We start from the raw sequence: 15,911 nt of genomic DNA on the forward strand, positions 1-15,911 counted from the left end.
TAGCATGTTCTTCCTTTAGATTTCCAAGTCACAGGGAATACTATAGGAAGAATTGAAGAAGTGCCCAAGAGGGCTGTGGTTGTGGCAAGTACTTCCCAAATCACATCGGGAAGTGACTTGCCGCGAGAGAAGGTGGAGCATGCTCTCAAGCTGCTGGAAGTAAGTAGTCGAATACCTCGAGAACTTTTTGTAGTAGATCGAGTAGTATACTGATCTTTTTTGTTTTTGCAGGAAGCGCTAGGACGGAAGGGTGGCCAGTCCCAGGATGAAACAAAGCTAAATGTTATCAAGGAGAGGGTTAAAACACTCCCGTCTGAGAAGACTGCTCTTGAGGGAAGGCTGAAGAAGCTTTCCCAGTCTAAAAAAGGTTAGTCTTTGGCATTTGATATGCAATCGACTTATAGATCTGCTTAGTGTTTATAAGATTTTCTTTCTATCGAGTACACAGCTTGTGCCAAATCTTTAGAGATTTAGGAAAACTTGGTACTGGATTTAAAGATTCTTATGTACCAAAACGCAGATGAGATAGAGAAGCTTAAGAAGATTAAGGAGGACTCTGACCGAAAAGCAGCATCAATGCTGCAACAACTCAAGACTTTATCAGAGTCTCGAGACTCGATGCAGCAGGAGCTCGTGGAGCAGAAAGAGGTCAGAGATGCCGCCCTGGAGGTGACAGAGGCCATGGATATCCCACAAAAAGGATGGTGGTAAGCCGCTAACACTGGCTGTGAGGCTTCGCAGGGTGCTTGGAGCCTTCGAGAGGTTTATCTCCCACATCACCCGCCAGTACATAGGTCACGTACTTGGGCTGGTGAAATCTTATTGGCCAACCACTCGTCTGGACGCTCTTGGACAAGGAGCCAAGGCTAGCTGTTCTGATGATTAGTTCCGTTAGTATTTGGCGGAAACTTCCGGGGTGGCTGATCAGATTGTAGAAACCTTGAGCAGGGCAGAGTCTCCTTAAGCTTTTCTTGTAATTGAGTTGGCGTGTGAGCCAGAAGTACTTTGAACAAATGTTGGATATTTGTGTAGTGTTAAGTACTTGGTGGTAGGATTGTGGAATCCTTTGTTGTGTCGAGTGGTTGTACTCGTGGATCCTGAGTCTAGGCAGCATCGGGCCCACTCAGTCGTAAAAGCAGATACAAGGAATTGTATCCGTAGGTGCCTTGGGTGGCAAGATTTTCTCGAATATAATCGAGTTTGTATGGTTCTGAAATCATAGTGCTAACCGGTTAGGATTGAATCCCTCGGGATTAACCAAGTCGGAATAGCACTAGAAGATGAAAGAAGCCGTAGCTTAGAATAGATTTCCTTTTTTGGAGGAAAATTTTCAATTAGCACGCAGCTAATGCGGACTTTGTTGTCCAAATGGGGGAAGAACTCTTATTGAGTATTTAGGAGTTTTAAGAAGTTTCTCGATAGATAAGAAGACAGGCAGCTCTCGACAACTACTTAGAGTACTGAGGGAAGACAGGAGTTCCTTTTGTTCGTCAAGCAAGCGGGTAGTACCCGTCAAGTACTAGAGGCAAAAAGATTCTGTATCAGAGATTCCCATAGTAAACTAAGCAAGTGGGAAACTTGTGTCGACTTATTTTAGAGTATCAAGAACTCATCTGTACTCCTTGAAGGGTTTACGTAGTTGACCAGTTAGGATAGACCTTGTTTGGTTACCTAGATAGTATGCAACTGTTTGCGAGAATATCCAAAATACACGATCGTATCGAGTAGTATGTCCCATTAATGGACTGGATTGATTTCTAGAATAGGACTGTTAGGATTGAACTCTGTCGAGTTAACCAAGACGTGAATATTCTAGAAACATCCTAAACTTACTCGAGCAGGGCGAGTAAGGTGTCCTACTTGAGGACTGGAGTAACTCTAAGGCAAGTCTGTTAGGTACTAACCCCGTCGGGTTGTCCAAGACGAAGGTGCCAAAAGAGTATCCAAGACCTACTCGAGCCAGCGAGTAGGGTGTCCTTTAACCAAGGACTGGAGTAATCTGTAAGATAGAACTATTAGGTACGAACCCCGACGGGTTGCCCAAGACGTAAATGTCGAAGGGATATCCAAAACTTACTCGAGCAGGGCGAGTAAGGTGTCCTTTTAACCAAGGACTGGAGTAATCCGTAAGACAGAACTATTAGGTACGAACCCCGTTGGATTGCCCAAGACGTAAATGTCGAAGGGATATCCAAAACTTACTCGAGCAGGGCGAGTAAGGTATCCTTTTAACCAAAGACTAGAGTAATCCGTAAGACAGAACTGTTAGGTACGAACCCCGTCGGGTTGCCCAAGACGTAAATGTCGAAGGGATATCCAAAATTTACTTGAGCAAGGCGAGTAAGGTGTCCTTTTAACTAAGGACTAGAGTAACTCTTAGGGCAAGTCTATTACGTACTAACCCCGTCGGGTTGCCCAAGATGAAGGTGCCGAAAAAGTATCCAAGACCTACTCGAGCAGGGCAAGTAGGTTGTCCTTCCGGAGGACTAGAGTGTCTTTTAGGACAGAACTGTTAGGTACGAACCCCGTTGGGTTGCCCAAGATGTAAATGCCCAAAAAACACTCGAGTATGAATCATAAAACTACTCGATAGCTGCTCTAAAGCTGAGCAAGACTTTCGAGATGGGGTATTGGTTGTGTGAGCGAGAGCCAAGTAGTCAATATATGAGGAATCAACTTTATTTGGATTTGTCGAAATTACGATAACTGTAAAATGACAGACTTTGACTCTTAAGATCTACCCCTTGCTCGTTGGATGTGAGCAATGGTTTATATGACTGAATAAAACTTATTCGAAGAAAAAAACTTAGTCGATGTGGTGGTCGACTAAATTCGAGGTAGAACTAGTCGATGTAGAGGTCGACTAGATTTATTGGTAGGGTCTCCTTTAGGAGAGGTGCCCCAAGGGCCTTGCGGAGTGAGTCACACTAGAAGATCGTGTGAGAGCTCTTTGGGTGGATAAAGCACTTGCGTAGAAGTACTTTGTTGATCCTGTTGCCACCCTGAGATGATTCACCTTGATGCGGGGTGCGTGGTTTACCCTGAGGACGGCTACTGATGGTTGCCGGCTTGTGCTTCTTGAAGGATGCGGAAGCCTTTGGCGGGATGCGGTAGTTGGAAGAAGGGCTGTACGCCTCGACTTCCTCTCGTTCCTTTCTCCTTGCGATGATGATGTTGCGCGCATCACGCCCAACATTGATCACACTGCGGAGGTCGCAGTCGGAGTAGTCGTAGTTGTCGCCTTGTTGTTCCTGTAGGCTGTTAGCGAGGCGCTGACATCTGAATGCCCTCTTCTGGTTGAGCTGGCGATGACGTTCATAGAGATCTTCTGCTGGATGCTGCTCGTCCAGTTCGATGGTGACGGTCACCGCTGGAGGAGGAGGAGGAGGAGGAGCAGGTAGATTCTCCTTGGTAGTAACTTGGGCTTCTGTGATTCTAGGAGTATTAGTTTCCATGTTGTCAGAAAGGTACTCGTCGAAATCATGAGAATTGTAGTCGTCGAGGTTGAGATGCTCCGTGGGATCGCCCTCAGGTTCTTCGGCGATACGAACCATGAGGATTTCACGGCAGAGGTCTTGGACTTCTTGGTTTTGTTTGCTTGGGGACGTGTCTAAAGGAGTGCTCTGTTGGTAGGGCAGATCCGCTGGCTGTGGGGCGGAAGCGTTGGGATCTTGAGCCTTCCCTAGATGCACTATCTGTCCTTGCGGAGTTGCATATATGATCAGGTTAGGGAGAGAGTCCTGATCAGACTTGGAGTTCTTGGCCGAGTTGGACTCGACTTGCTTGCTGTACTGGATTAGATTATCCAGCTCATCCTCCGAGTTGGAAGAGTAATCGGGTTCGGAATCCATTAGGCCACCGATTTTAGAGTATGTATGCTTTGGGTGAGTGAGAAGCGGGATGCCCATCTCAACACGGAGGGCGTTCTCGTTCATCCAGTGTAGCCATGATTGGGCAGGAGTCAGCCCCTCAGGCTCCTTGATTCAGGGTTTATCATAGATTGAATCACTGGGTTGTTCTGGAGCCTTGGCTTTTCCTTTTTTAAGCTTGGCCAGTCCCCAAAGAGTGTCAGCATCCTCGGTTGGTTTGGCCATAGCGTTTATGAACAGCTCGATGTTGTCTGACCACTCTTCAAGATCGTCGAACGGTTCAAAGTTCTCGAGACCGTTCAAGAAGCGATCAAAATCCTGATCGAACTTGGACTCGACTGGTTTCGGAGTCCGAGTGTGAGCAGGTTTCGATGAAGGGCTCTGAGGTATCCTGGAGATAGACTGCCCCATCCGAACAAGCCGGGGGTTTGTCTCACCAGCTCCCCCGCAGATTCCTCCTCCCGATTTCTGCTTTTTGTTTTGCAGAGTGCTTTCATCCACCTTAATGCAGTTGGCAAGCTTCGAATTTACCCGATCGATCCTTGAGAGTATATCGCCCGACCTCTTCTGCGGTGGGTTTAGTGCTTTAGGGTTCTGCTGTGGCGCAGATGGGTTGAGAGCGGTTTCTATAAGTTTGATGCAGCCCTCTATCGATCGTGAGACTTGATCCACTCCGGCGAGTAGTTCTGAGTTTTTGATCTTAGGGCGTTTGATCGTCTTGAGATGAGCCAGGTATTTTCCGAGAGTTTTGGAAAAGTAAGACTTTTTGGAATCAGAATTTGTGTCAAACTCAACCGAACCAAGAGTTAGGTTTTGAGTTGTCACGTTTTCCGGGTTGTCTGAGTCGAGTTCGGGTAGAACTCTCTTTTCGTCGAGATCCGCAAATTCGTGGATGCCGGTGAGTTGGGAGCGTGTTTTCGATCTAGGCGAGTTAGGCGTGACAAGGTGGCTGGAAAAACCTCCCGTTCCGTCAGCTGTGCAAGCCTAGGAACCAAAAACGAGGGTCGTGCCTTCTGGCACGCTGTTGGCGTTGCTTGATCCGGCCATCGAATTCGTTGGTGAATTCGCCGAATCCCCTACCTGGCGCGCCAGCTGTCGGTGTTTACCGCCAAGCCTGCTCAGGGATACCCTTAGCAGTAGGGTTTGCAGGTAGGGATCGACAGCTCTAGAACTCGATGATACAAGGAACACAAAGATTTAGACAAGTTCGGGCCGCGAGTTTGCGTAATACCCTACGTCCTGTGTGGTTTGTATTGCCTTAGGTGTTGATGATGATTGTTTGGAGAAGGTCCCTGCCCGCCCTTATATATCTAGGGGGACAGGGTTACATGAAAAGTCCTAGCCGAGTACAGTTGGAATCCTATTACAACACAATCGGGCAGCTTCCTTTGTACTTCAGCTAGTTCTATGCCTATTCGAGTAGTTACAGAAGAGGTAAGGTACATCCATGAGCTATCCCTTACTCTAGAACATTCTATGCTTATAAGCAGTTCCGCTGCCTCGGGTCTGACAGTTTTGTCTTTTCATTTTTATATTTATTTCAGATGAATCATCAAAAAATCATAGTAAATCATAAAAAATCATAAAATAGAAATTCCAATTTTGTTGGGCTCCACATGAGCATATCTACACATTGAACATATAATATGGTATGTTGTAGTACAAATTTTTTGCTGTACATTTTGATCTATTTGTTTTTATAATTAATTTGAAAAATTCATAACTATAGTTTGTATGGTATAATTGCGGTGAAATTTTTATGGTGGCCTAACTATGCTTGAACAGTGTTACAAACTTTGTGCTTACTGGATCATATATAACTTAGTTATAAATTTAACAAGCATAAACCCTAAATAAATCTATTACTATGTAATGCATGATCCAATGAGTATGAAATTGTTATTACAGTTCAAGCATACAATAATAAGGTCAATATAAAAAATTTCACAACAATCGAACTATAGAAACTGCAGTTATGAATTATTCCAATTAATTATAGAAAAGAATAGAGAAAAATCTATAGCAAAAAAATTGTATTAAAATATACTATATTATATATTTATTGTATAGTTTTGCTCATGTGGAGTCCAACAAAATTAGATTTTCTATTTTACAATTTTTCTATGACTTACTATGATTTTTTGATGATTCATTTGAAATTAAAAAAAATGACAAAACCACCCTCCCAAATCATTTGAGGGGATTATTCGTCCGATTTTGGAAAGGTTGAGGTATAGAACACCTGATTTTATGGATTAGGGGGTTAAGTAGTCGACTGCCGACTCTCCGCCCCTCTCAAGCGGTATCCACGTAATGCTCAAATGTTGTTGAAGTTCCAAAGAAGGATTTGAATTTTTTTTATGCGAATCAGGATTTGAATCTTTAACTTTATGCGAATCAGGATTTGAATCTAAGTGACTGAATACGTGACCTCGGGCTCAAGTGATCTAAATACTTTTTTTCTTAATATCTTGTCATTTCCGCCTAGAAACACTTTGAAAATATATCTATTTTGATTCACGAAGCATTATTGTTTATTGATTTAGACTTGAGTCAACAAAAACACCTAAAAATTTTCTCTTGATTTATGTTAATAACAGAAATCGTACTAATAAGTAACTGTAACTCTAGTGCAACACCAAGTGTAATAGAAAAAATTATGACAAAAGAGTCTTGGTATCAGATGGAGAGATAAAAAAAACCACTACTATGTCAGATCAAGCAATTGTTTGACTTCTACTCCATTGCGTTAGCGGTTTTCCCGAAGAAAACACAGTAACACTTTGAGTTTGTCTTGGTTGCATAACCAAACTACCTGCTATCACCATTTAAAATTTCTATCTCCTTCGGTCAACTAAAATATCCATTCAATATTCAGACTCTGCCCCTGCTGCCACTATTTGATTATTTCCGACTAGTAGCAATCACTGAGTGGTTTTATATTTTTTTATCCGATTACCGACGAGAACGAGCACAAGTGTTTCATAAAATTCACTCGAAATTTCTCGTCTCCCAAAAGATGCCTTCAGCCTGTTCACCTTCCCGCTTGATTAGAACAGTGTGTGAGGTAGCAGTTGACTGTTGACTCACTGACTGCCGCGCACTCGCCACTCTCCGAGTAGGAGCCTCTCGTCCGCTCCCCCGACCCGCCGCCCGCGCGATCGCGAAGTGACTGCGGCGATGCATCCCCACGCCGCGGGCGGCGCCGGGAAGGCGACCGCGCCGTACGGGTCCTGGGAGTCGCCGATCAGCGCCGCCGCCGTCTCCGCCGCCGGGAGAACCGCCGAGGGGCTCGCCGTCGCCGGCGATGGCCGGCTTGTCTGGGTCGAGACGCGCCCCGAGGAAGGAGGGTACGCTCAGCCACCTGCTCCCCGTTTCCACGGCGACCGCTCCGAGATTTTAGAACTCAGTGTTGTGCGCGACTGTCTTATCTGAAGCTGTAATTTTTCCCCCTTTTCGTCGCCAGGCGCGCGGTCCTCGTGAAGGAACCGGCGGAGCCAGGCGGCAAGGCTCGGGATGTGACGCCGCAGGAGTTCGCGGTGCGCTCCCTCGCGCAGGAGTACGGCGGTGGTGCATTCGCCGTGCAAGGGGACGTTGTTGTCTTTTCTAACTACAGCGACCAGCGTCTGTACAAGCAAACAATCGGAGGTAAGGAGCTGAACCTACGTTTAACAGCGACCATTCCTCATTTCCTCCTTCCTGGTACTCTAACCATTACTCCCAGTCTCCCATCATACTTCGAAGCCTTGTCTTGTACTCTTGTCACTATTGGCCACCTAATTCCAATCATACATGTCACTCTGTCACCCCGAGCTTCAAACCCAGAATGCGGTCTGTACTGAAATTATGCAACAGTGAACGCTTATGCCCATTGTTCATGTGTTATGAGAATGCTAAATGGAGGCGGAGATGTCAGGAGGCAAAACATGGTGCATGCTTGGTGTACAAGCGGGGCAACGTCAACCATATGCATTGTTGATGCACTAACTAAACTTTGCCCAGGCAATTATACAAAAAGTTCTCTTTATAGCAAACTTAAGCTTTCTTCTGCTGTTAACCGGAGAAGCATCGTGTTGGGATCTTTATGTATTAGTGAAATAGAACACACAATGGTTGAATCTCCATGCTTTTTGGGATTCAAAAGAACATTCTGAAAATAGGAACTGTCTGGCTTTGATTTTTTGTGTGTAACTGTTGCCTAACTTTGATTTAAAAAGTTTGATTCTACGAACCTGTTTGGTCCTAAGTCATGACTTCTAATAAAGGGGTGTCACTGTATTCTCCAAAGTCCGAACTCATGTATAAGAAATCGTAATCAATCTTTCAAAACCATTTCCTTGTTGGTTTCAGATAGCTCGCCACTACCGTTGACACCAGATTATGCCGGATCAGTAGTACGCTATGCTGATGTTGTCTTTGATCCTCACTCCCATCGTTTTGTAACTATAATGGAAGGTGATTTTTCCTATTTCATGTATCATGCCAAAATGCTTCTTTGCTTAAATTATTAGTTAATATATAAAAAATGACTTTGACCACAGATCATCGCCACAGCAGCTCAAATCCCATCACTACAATTGCTGCTGTAAGAATAAGTGGTCCAGATATCGAAGGTAAGGAGCCCTTATGTTATGTACCTGGTGCTGTAATCTGTTCCTAAGATCTTTAGGCTTATTTGTAAACTTTACATCTTTCTTTGTGTCAGAACCTACTATGCTGGTCAGTGGCAATGACTTTTATGCCTTCCCACGTGTTGATCCAACTAAGAAACGTGTGGCATGGATCGAGTGGAGTAACCCGAACATGTCATGGGATAAATCACAACTGTGGGTTGGATATTTCAATGCGAAAGGGTAATATATCATTTCTTTTTTTAGTTCAAATTACTCCCCTCAATTATGACCAAAGTCCACATAACCACCAGAACTATTTTTCACTTCAATTTACTCCTACAACTATGTTAATTGGTTCAATTTAACCCTTAATAAGATTTGTCCTTTTTTTCTCCAAGCACAATTGGATTTTTAAATTTAAATTGTGCAGGGTGACACTGGACATCATAAATTATTTTTAAAAAATATTTAATGATTTTTTTGTACGCCTTTTGTATCCCAAGGATTAACTTATTATTTTTTGAAAACTGGATTAACTTATTATTAGAAGTCCTTGGCTATCAAAATAATGGCGAGAAAATCATATTGTACTTTTTTTAACATATGCTGTGATGTTCCCTATCAACTTGCAATTTTTTTACTCAAAACTATACTTGTGTGTATGCCCTAAAAAAAAAACTCTACTTGTGTGTAGTGAAGCAAAAAAGACAAATCTAGATTAATTGCATTCCTGGATTGCTTGTGGTGCTAAGGGCCTTGCTGCCCTGGGCTTTGGGAGAGCATCTTAACAGTGTTAGTTGTGTTTCTGTCTGTGGTCAGGTCCTACACCTTAGTTTGCTTGTAATAGTCCTAGAATTGCTGTAACTTCTACTCCCCTCTCTGATCCAAGGGGGGGAAGTGGTTTATGTATTTGGATCTTTTCTTCTCCTTAATACAAAGATACACAGCTCTCCTGCGTATTCGAGAAAAAAAAAGACAAATCTTGCTAAGGGGTAAACTGGATCAATTGATATATGTTATGAACCTTAGTTCATTTGGGGATAGGGAGGATAACCAGTGCCTGGAAGATGGCCAGGCAAAGTTGGCGTGGAGGGAGACTAGAGTATTTGGGGGATTTGGATTGTTTGTTCTTTCTTCATTGCTTGATTAAAAGAGATACAATCCCATCCTTATATAGATGGGCTGACTTGACCCTTAAGATACCAATCTCTAAATTTAAGGAAATAACAAACCAATCTAATCTAATCTTTCCTAATATCTGGTCCCTAATACTGTTCACGGCGTGAACAGTATTTTCTACACATAACATCTCCTCCCTCCTTCGAAGACAGCTCGCCCTCGAGCTGTGGTGGTCTGGTGGAGGCCATGGCTCCAAGTGCATGCGTGCCCTTGGTGGCCGGCGCCGAGGCGTGGTAGCATGTCCCGGAGACCCTGATTTCTTGATCTTGCCATGTAGATGCATGCCGAGGAGTTGCAGCTGATCTGCCCCCGCAGGGGAAGTGAGCCAAACCATGGAGACGCCGCCGGGGCTGTGAACCGCTGATTGCAGCAGAGTAGTAACCAAGCAGCAACGCACACATACCGCAATAGGGAAAAGCCGATCCTTGGGACAGCCGCTTTGTGGCTGTTGATCTACCTCCCTAGCAAAAAGCGGCAGCATCCACGTCACCTTTCTATCTGCGCGCAGTACCTGTGCTCGATGCCTCGCGAGGAATCCATGCGCCGCCGCCTGTAGCCGCACTGCCGCATCTTTACGCAACAAGCTCTCCTTCAACTTCAAGAGTACGGTTTGGATCTGTGCACAACAATCTAGTATGTCGACACACAAATCCTTCGCCGATTCTAATGGATCACCGGCAGCAGAAGCCATGGAATCAGATCGAAACCAAAGCTAACTGATACCAGATGTTATGAACCTTAGTTCATTTGGGGATAGGGAGGATAACCAGTGCCAGGAAGATGGCCAGGCAAAGTTGGTGTGGAGGGAGACTAGAGTATTTGGGGGATTTGGATTGTTTGTTCTTTCTTCATTGCTTGATTAAAAGAGATACAATCCCATGCTTATATAGATGGGCTGACTTGACCCTTAAGAAACCAATCTTTAAATTTAAGGAAATAACAAACCAATCTAATCTAATCTTTCCTAATATCTGGACCCTATTACTGTTCACGGCGTGAACAGTCCTTTCTACACATAACAATATAGCTGTGGGAGTAAATTGAACCAAAAAATAGTTTAGGGGTTATGCTTACTTTGGTCATCTTTGAGGGGAGTAATTTGGACTTTTTCCCATATTATTGCATCCTTGTGTTTTCACTTCTTTTTAACGAAAGAAAGATATTTTCTACACATATATACTTGTAACTTCAACAGCTGCTGGGGTCCTTTTTTTCATTAACTGAAAGGTGTCACTAGATCTTGAGCATGAAGTCTTTTATGCCTACTAGTAACATATACTGAAGATTTGTCTATATTTCCTATCACTGTCACTCTAGACTTGTAATTAGGCCAGGGGAATCAATTATCTGTTATACTTTATGTAGTCTAGCTATTGTCTCAGAACATGGGTTATCGTAACATCATATGTATTTGGCTATGGATCTATATGATCAGTTTTACAGGTTATTCATCTTTTCCACTCCCATTTATTTTTGATAAAAGCGATTAATGTTTGAGTTGCTTGTCACCTCAAGTATGCATGAAGGTTTCAGGACCCTCTCCCAACATTTACAAATTTATTGCAGTGCTTATTATGTGCAGTGAGGTACAAAAACGTATCTGTGTTGCTGGTGGCGACCCAACACTAGTAGAATCTCCTACTGAACCCAAGTGGTCTTCAAAAGGTATATGCGATTAGATCCAGATTTTTTTTCCTTAGTTTTACATGGGTTGCAAGTGTTATGATTCAAGGACACAAATAGGTGATGTTCTGCATGTTAAAAGTATTCACTAGGTTTTTGGTTTCATCAGAATAAATGCAAACTATATTTTAAAATCTCACTTAATTTAACAAACTTTTTTCTAGGGGAGCTGTTCTTCGTAACCGATCGACGGAGTGGGTTTTGGAACATTTATAAATGGGTATAATTTTCTATGGCACCTATATTTGTTTCTATTGAGTTGCCTATTGATCTGATTGCACTCCTGGGTTGGCAAATGCATATGTTTCTGTATTGCCGTTGGGCACATCTGTCTACATTTCCCTGCAACTCCCATACTGGATGTTCTAAATGTACCACTTCCACCAACTTTTCCACAGTCTGATTCCTTTGTATGAGAAATAGTTATGCATGTAAACATCGATCAACTTGTATCTTTCACAGGAACAGTTGTTATTTTTGGCAATTCCATGCAGCCAACAATTGTTCTTTGTGTTGATAGCCTACTCTCTCTAATAAGGAGGGAGCTATATGAACTCAAATTGTCATTTTAGAAAATTATTCTCTCTGTTTTTGTCTTGTATCTATAATGAATCAACAGGCATCAACTTGATGCTCTGGCTCCAAGAAATTGAAACTGTTCAACAGTAAGTTATACCTGTCCATGACAGCTAAGGGCTCAACACCCTCAGCTGGTTTACACCAAAAACTTGATGATTACATCAATGAAGAAAATAAAAGAATTTTTTATGCCACTATTCCTGTTATCAAATTTATGTGCTGATTTGTATATGACAGGATGAGCAGAGCAATGTGGTAACAACACTGTATTCACTCAATGCTGAATTCTCCAAGCCCATGTGGATTTTTGGTGTCAGCTCCTATGATTTCCTTGGAAAAGACGGCTCAAGTCACAAAATCATTTGCTGTTACAGGTTTTCAGTTTTAACATTTTCTGATAGTTGGACCTTATGCATTTCAGAAGAATCAGCATACTTTTTTTTTATCCAGGCAGAATGGAAAGTCATACGTTGGTGTGCTTGACCATGATTCAGACTCTTTTTCAAAAGTTGACATCCCCTTCTCTTCTGTAAATAACATTGTAAGTACAGTATCTGATGAGTTACCTAATAACTAATTAAAGTGGGCAATTTATCATTTTGTAGGATTAGGTACTTAATGCTCAAACTTATTAATGTGATTATGCTTTATCTTATAGCTTTGATTTGCTAGGTGTCTGGAGATGGATCCTTCTACATCGAAGGTGCATCTGCTAGTCTTCCAGTATCAATAGCAAAGGTTCACCTAACTGCTTAATTTATGGTTCTCTCATATCCTCTTGTCAACTATTAATATTAAATCCTGCATTGTACATTTTAGCTTTATCCTTTGTTTTCCCACCAGGTGACACTTGATGAAAAGAGAACTATGGCAACTGATTTCTCTATAGTTTGGTCCTCCTCAGAGGATGTTGCAAAATTTAAATCCTACTTCAGCTTTCCTGAATTTGTGGAGTTTCCAACTGTAATCCCTGGTCAGCATGCATATGCTTATTTCTATGCTCCATATAGTGATATTTTCCAAGGTTCATCAGACGAAAAGCCTCCGCTACTGGTCAGGACCCATGGTATTCAATTATATCTTTTCTTGTCCTTTTTATTGGAGTTATTCTTAATGTCATCATGTTCGCAGCATCATGTTAGGTACTTAGGTTTGTTCGAGAAAAAATGTTGGATTGCACGTACAAATTGTCTGTCAGTATATAACGGTTACAAATATTTGCCCATTACTTCAGTTTTTTCCTTTATTTGAGCAAAGTCTCTGTTAATTCAGTCTTTTCTTTCACATAAGCTGCCAGTGCACTCTGATGATAAAGGAGCATACCGTGGTCCAAACTAACTTGATTTACCAACTCCATGAATTGCTAAGGATAGTAAAATTAATCTTTTGCTTCAATTTCTTGGCAAAGCATCAGAGTCGAAATTTTTCTTAGCATTATTGTAATTTCTTTATACTTCTTCAATGTTTAGGTGGACCTACAGATGAAGCACGAGGGGTCCTGGATCTCACTGTGCAGTACTGGACAAGCCGAGGATGGGCATTTGTCGATGTTAACTATGGGGGAAGCTCAGGTCTTTGGCCCTTTTTTGTCTCGACTTATATATCCAATAAAGAACTCCACGTTCTTTGTACTTCCAGATCTGATGCATTTATTATTCAGTGTTGAATATCGATCCTCTTATTAGTAGCACCTTAATCTGTTTGTGAACAAAGAATTTTGTGTTGATAGTTATTGATGTTCCTTCACTTTCTTGAAGGCTATGGGAGAGAATTCCGAGAGAGGCTTTTAGGGCAATGGGGTGTTGTTGATGTAAATGATTGCTGCAGTTGTGCTGCATTCCTGGTATGGCTTGTTCGGACTGATAAACCCAATTTGTTAAATTTTGTAGCGGCTGTACTCAGCATTTACAGTGGCTACTAAGAAAATAAGAATGAACATGCTTATACCATGGTGATTATTAAGGTGGAAACCGGAAGAGTGGATGGACAACGGCTTTGTGTAACAGGAGTCTGCTGGTGGATTCACAACTTTAGCTTGTCTTGCTTTCAGACAGACCTTCAAGGCTGGTTCATCTTTATATGGGGCAAGTTTTAATTCTCATAAGTTTTTCTTTCTTTCGGTTTTAGCTTTTATTTTTTGATAATATTTGGGTTGAGCTTAATACCAGCTAAGAGCTTATACATGCGGGCTATGCTATGTTTGCAAGCAGATAGCTGACTTAGCTTCATTGAGGGCAGGAATGCACAAGTTTGAAGCATACTATATTGATAACCTTGTGGGTAAGGAACTTTGCACTCGCTTATACTGGAAATTGAATATCCATTTTGTTTTCTTGGTTTCTATTAACAGCATTACTGTTCCTCCAATTTTCAGGGAATAAACAAGATTACTTTGAGAGATCGCCAATAAACTTTGTTGACAAATTTTCATGTCCAGTTATTTTATTTCAAGGATTGGAAGACACAGTAAGGCTACAAGCTTACAAGACCTGAACTTACAGTGGAGATTTGCTAACCTAAGTCGAGTTTCAGAACATGCCTGAAAATACCTAATTATATTAATAACATTTATGGAATGTGTTGGTTATGCGTCAATGCAGATAGAGATGAACATTAACATCCCCTTAATGCAGCATCTAGAGATGAACATGTTCAAACTGTCAATCAGAATCTGCCAGGGATAACTTGCCATTTTGCCAGTCTTTTCCATTCTTACCACGTCCATTCAGCTACTGTTTTCAGTATCTTCTTTCCTTACCATCTTTCACATATATTATCTTCAGGTTGTATCACCAGATCAGGCACCAAAAATATACAAGGCGATAAAGGACAAAGGTCTTCCAGTTGCTTTGGTTGAGTATGAAGGGGAACAACACGGTTTCCGCAAGGTCTATAATTACTCTCTCTACCCACCACACCTTCTATGTCACATTGGGTCTGTGCAGTAAAAAACTGAGGTGGTCGACAGAATTGAGTATTTAGTATACTGTGAAACACGCTATCTGCAGTTGTTCTCTATCAAGTCAAACTTTTTAAATTATTAGTAAACTCAAATTTTACAGTGCATAGGGGATAGCTCATACCTGACATGCAGTCCTTGGAACAGGCTGAGAATATCAAATTCACCTTGGAGCAGGAGATGTTGTTCTTTGCCAGATTAGTGGGGAAGTTCAAGGTGGCTGATGACATAACTCCTCTCAGGATCGATAACTTTGATTAGTCCCCTTGCGAACTGTTTTAAATGGCAGCAATATGTGTACTAGTTAACCATCAACTGCTCAACTTCAAGGCAGCTTGTGGAGCAGGCTGTCCTTCCTAGCTTTGTTCTAGTCTGTACTTTCGAGCAATAATGGAAGCAAGCTTAATTTGCTTAGCTTTTCCATGATGTTGACCTGTTAATTTTCATGTTCCACGATTTGTTGGCATGTGAAGACATGGCCATTACTGTTTGACCATGGTTTAGTTTTTTTTTTTTGAAGCACCGCCGTGATTTTGCTAACATGAGTTGGCTATGATTCTTATACTGCTTGGAATGCAATTTCAAAGAAATTGTTGTAAATACTACAAATCCTCTGGAGTTACTTTTAGACTCGTGTATTCCAAAGTGACCAGTACACCTGCCTCAGTGCCTGTTCCCTTTTTAGCTAATTGCTTTGCAATTCTGGTGTAGGTTACCGAGTCTGGAAATTTTTCGATAGGTCCAAACTCGTAGCGGTAGCACATAAGGAATATGGTTTGTCTCCTAGTCTCTAGAATATTGCACAAGTCTAAGGTCTTGTTTGGAGAAGTTAAAGTTAAGTGCTAAACTTTAGCACATATTATTAGCACTTATACACAAGCTAAAGGTTTTAAATCTTGGTTAAAGTTTAGTCCATCTCATTAGCACTTCCGTGTTTCGAGAAGCTAATGTTAAAGTTTAGTACTTCCACCAATTAGCACTTGGATCCGAACATGATTTAATCTTATCATTGGAAGTCCCTGAAGCATA

At 42.0% G+C, this 15,911-nt stretch overlaps 1 pseudogene; it reads left to right on the forward strand.

Moving 5' to 3' along the window:
• Positions 1-6,941: 6,941 nt before the first annotated feature.
• Positions 6,942-15,446, forward strand: LOC120669769 (annotated as a pseudogene).
• The last annotated feature ends 465 nt before the right edge of the window (positions 15,447-15,911 follow it).

This window comes from Panicum virgatum, chromosome 4N, assembly GCF_016808335.1.
Source record: "Panicum virgatum strain AP13 chromosome 4N, P.virgatum_v5, whole genome shotgun sequence".
Classification (NCBI taxonomy): domain Eukaryota; kingdom Viridiplantae; phylum Streptophyta; class Magnoliopsida; order Poales; family Poaceae; genus Panicum; species Panicum virgatum.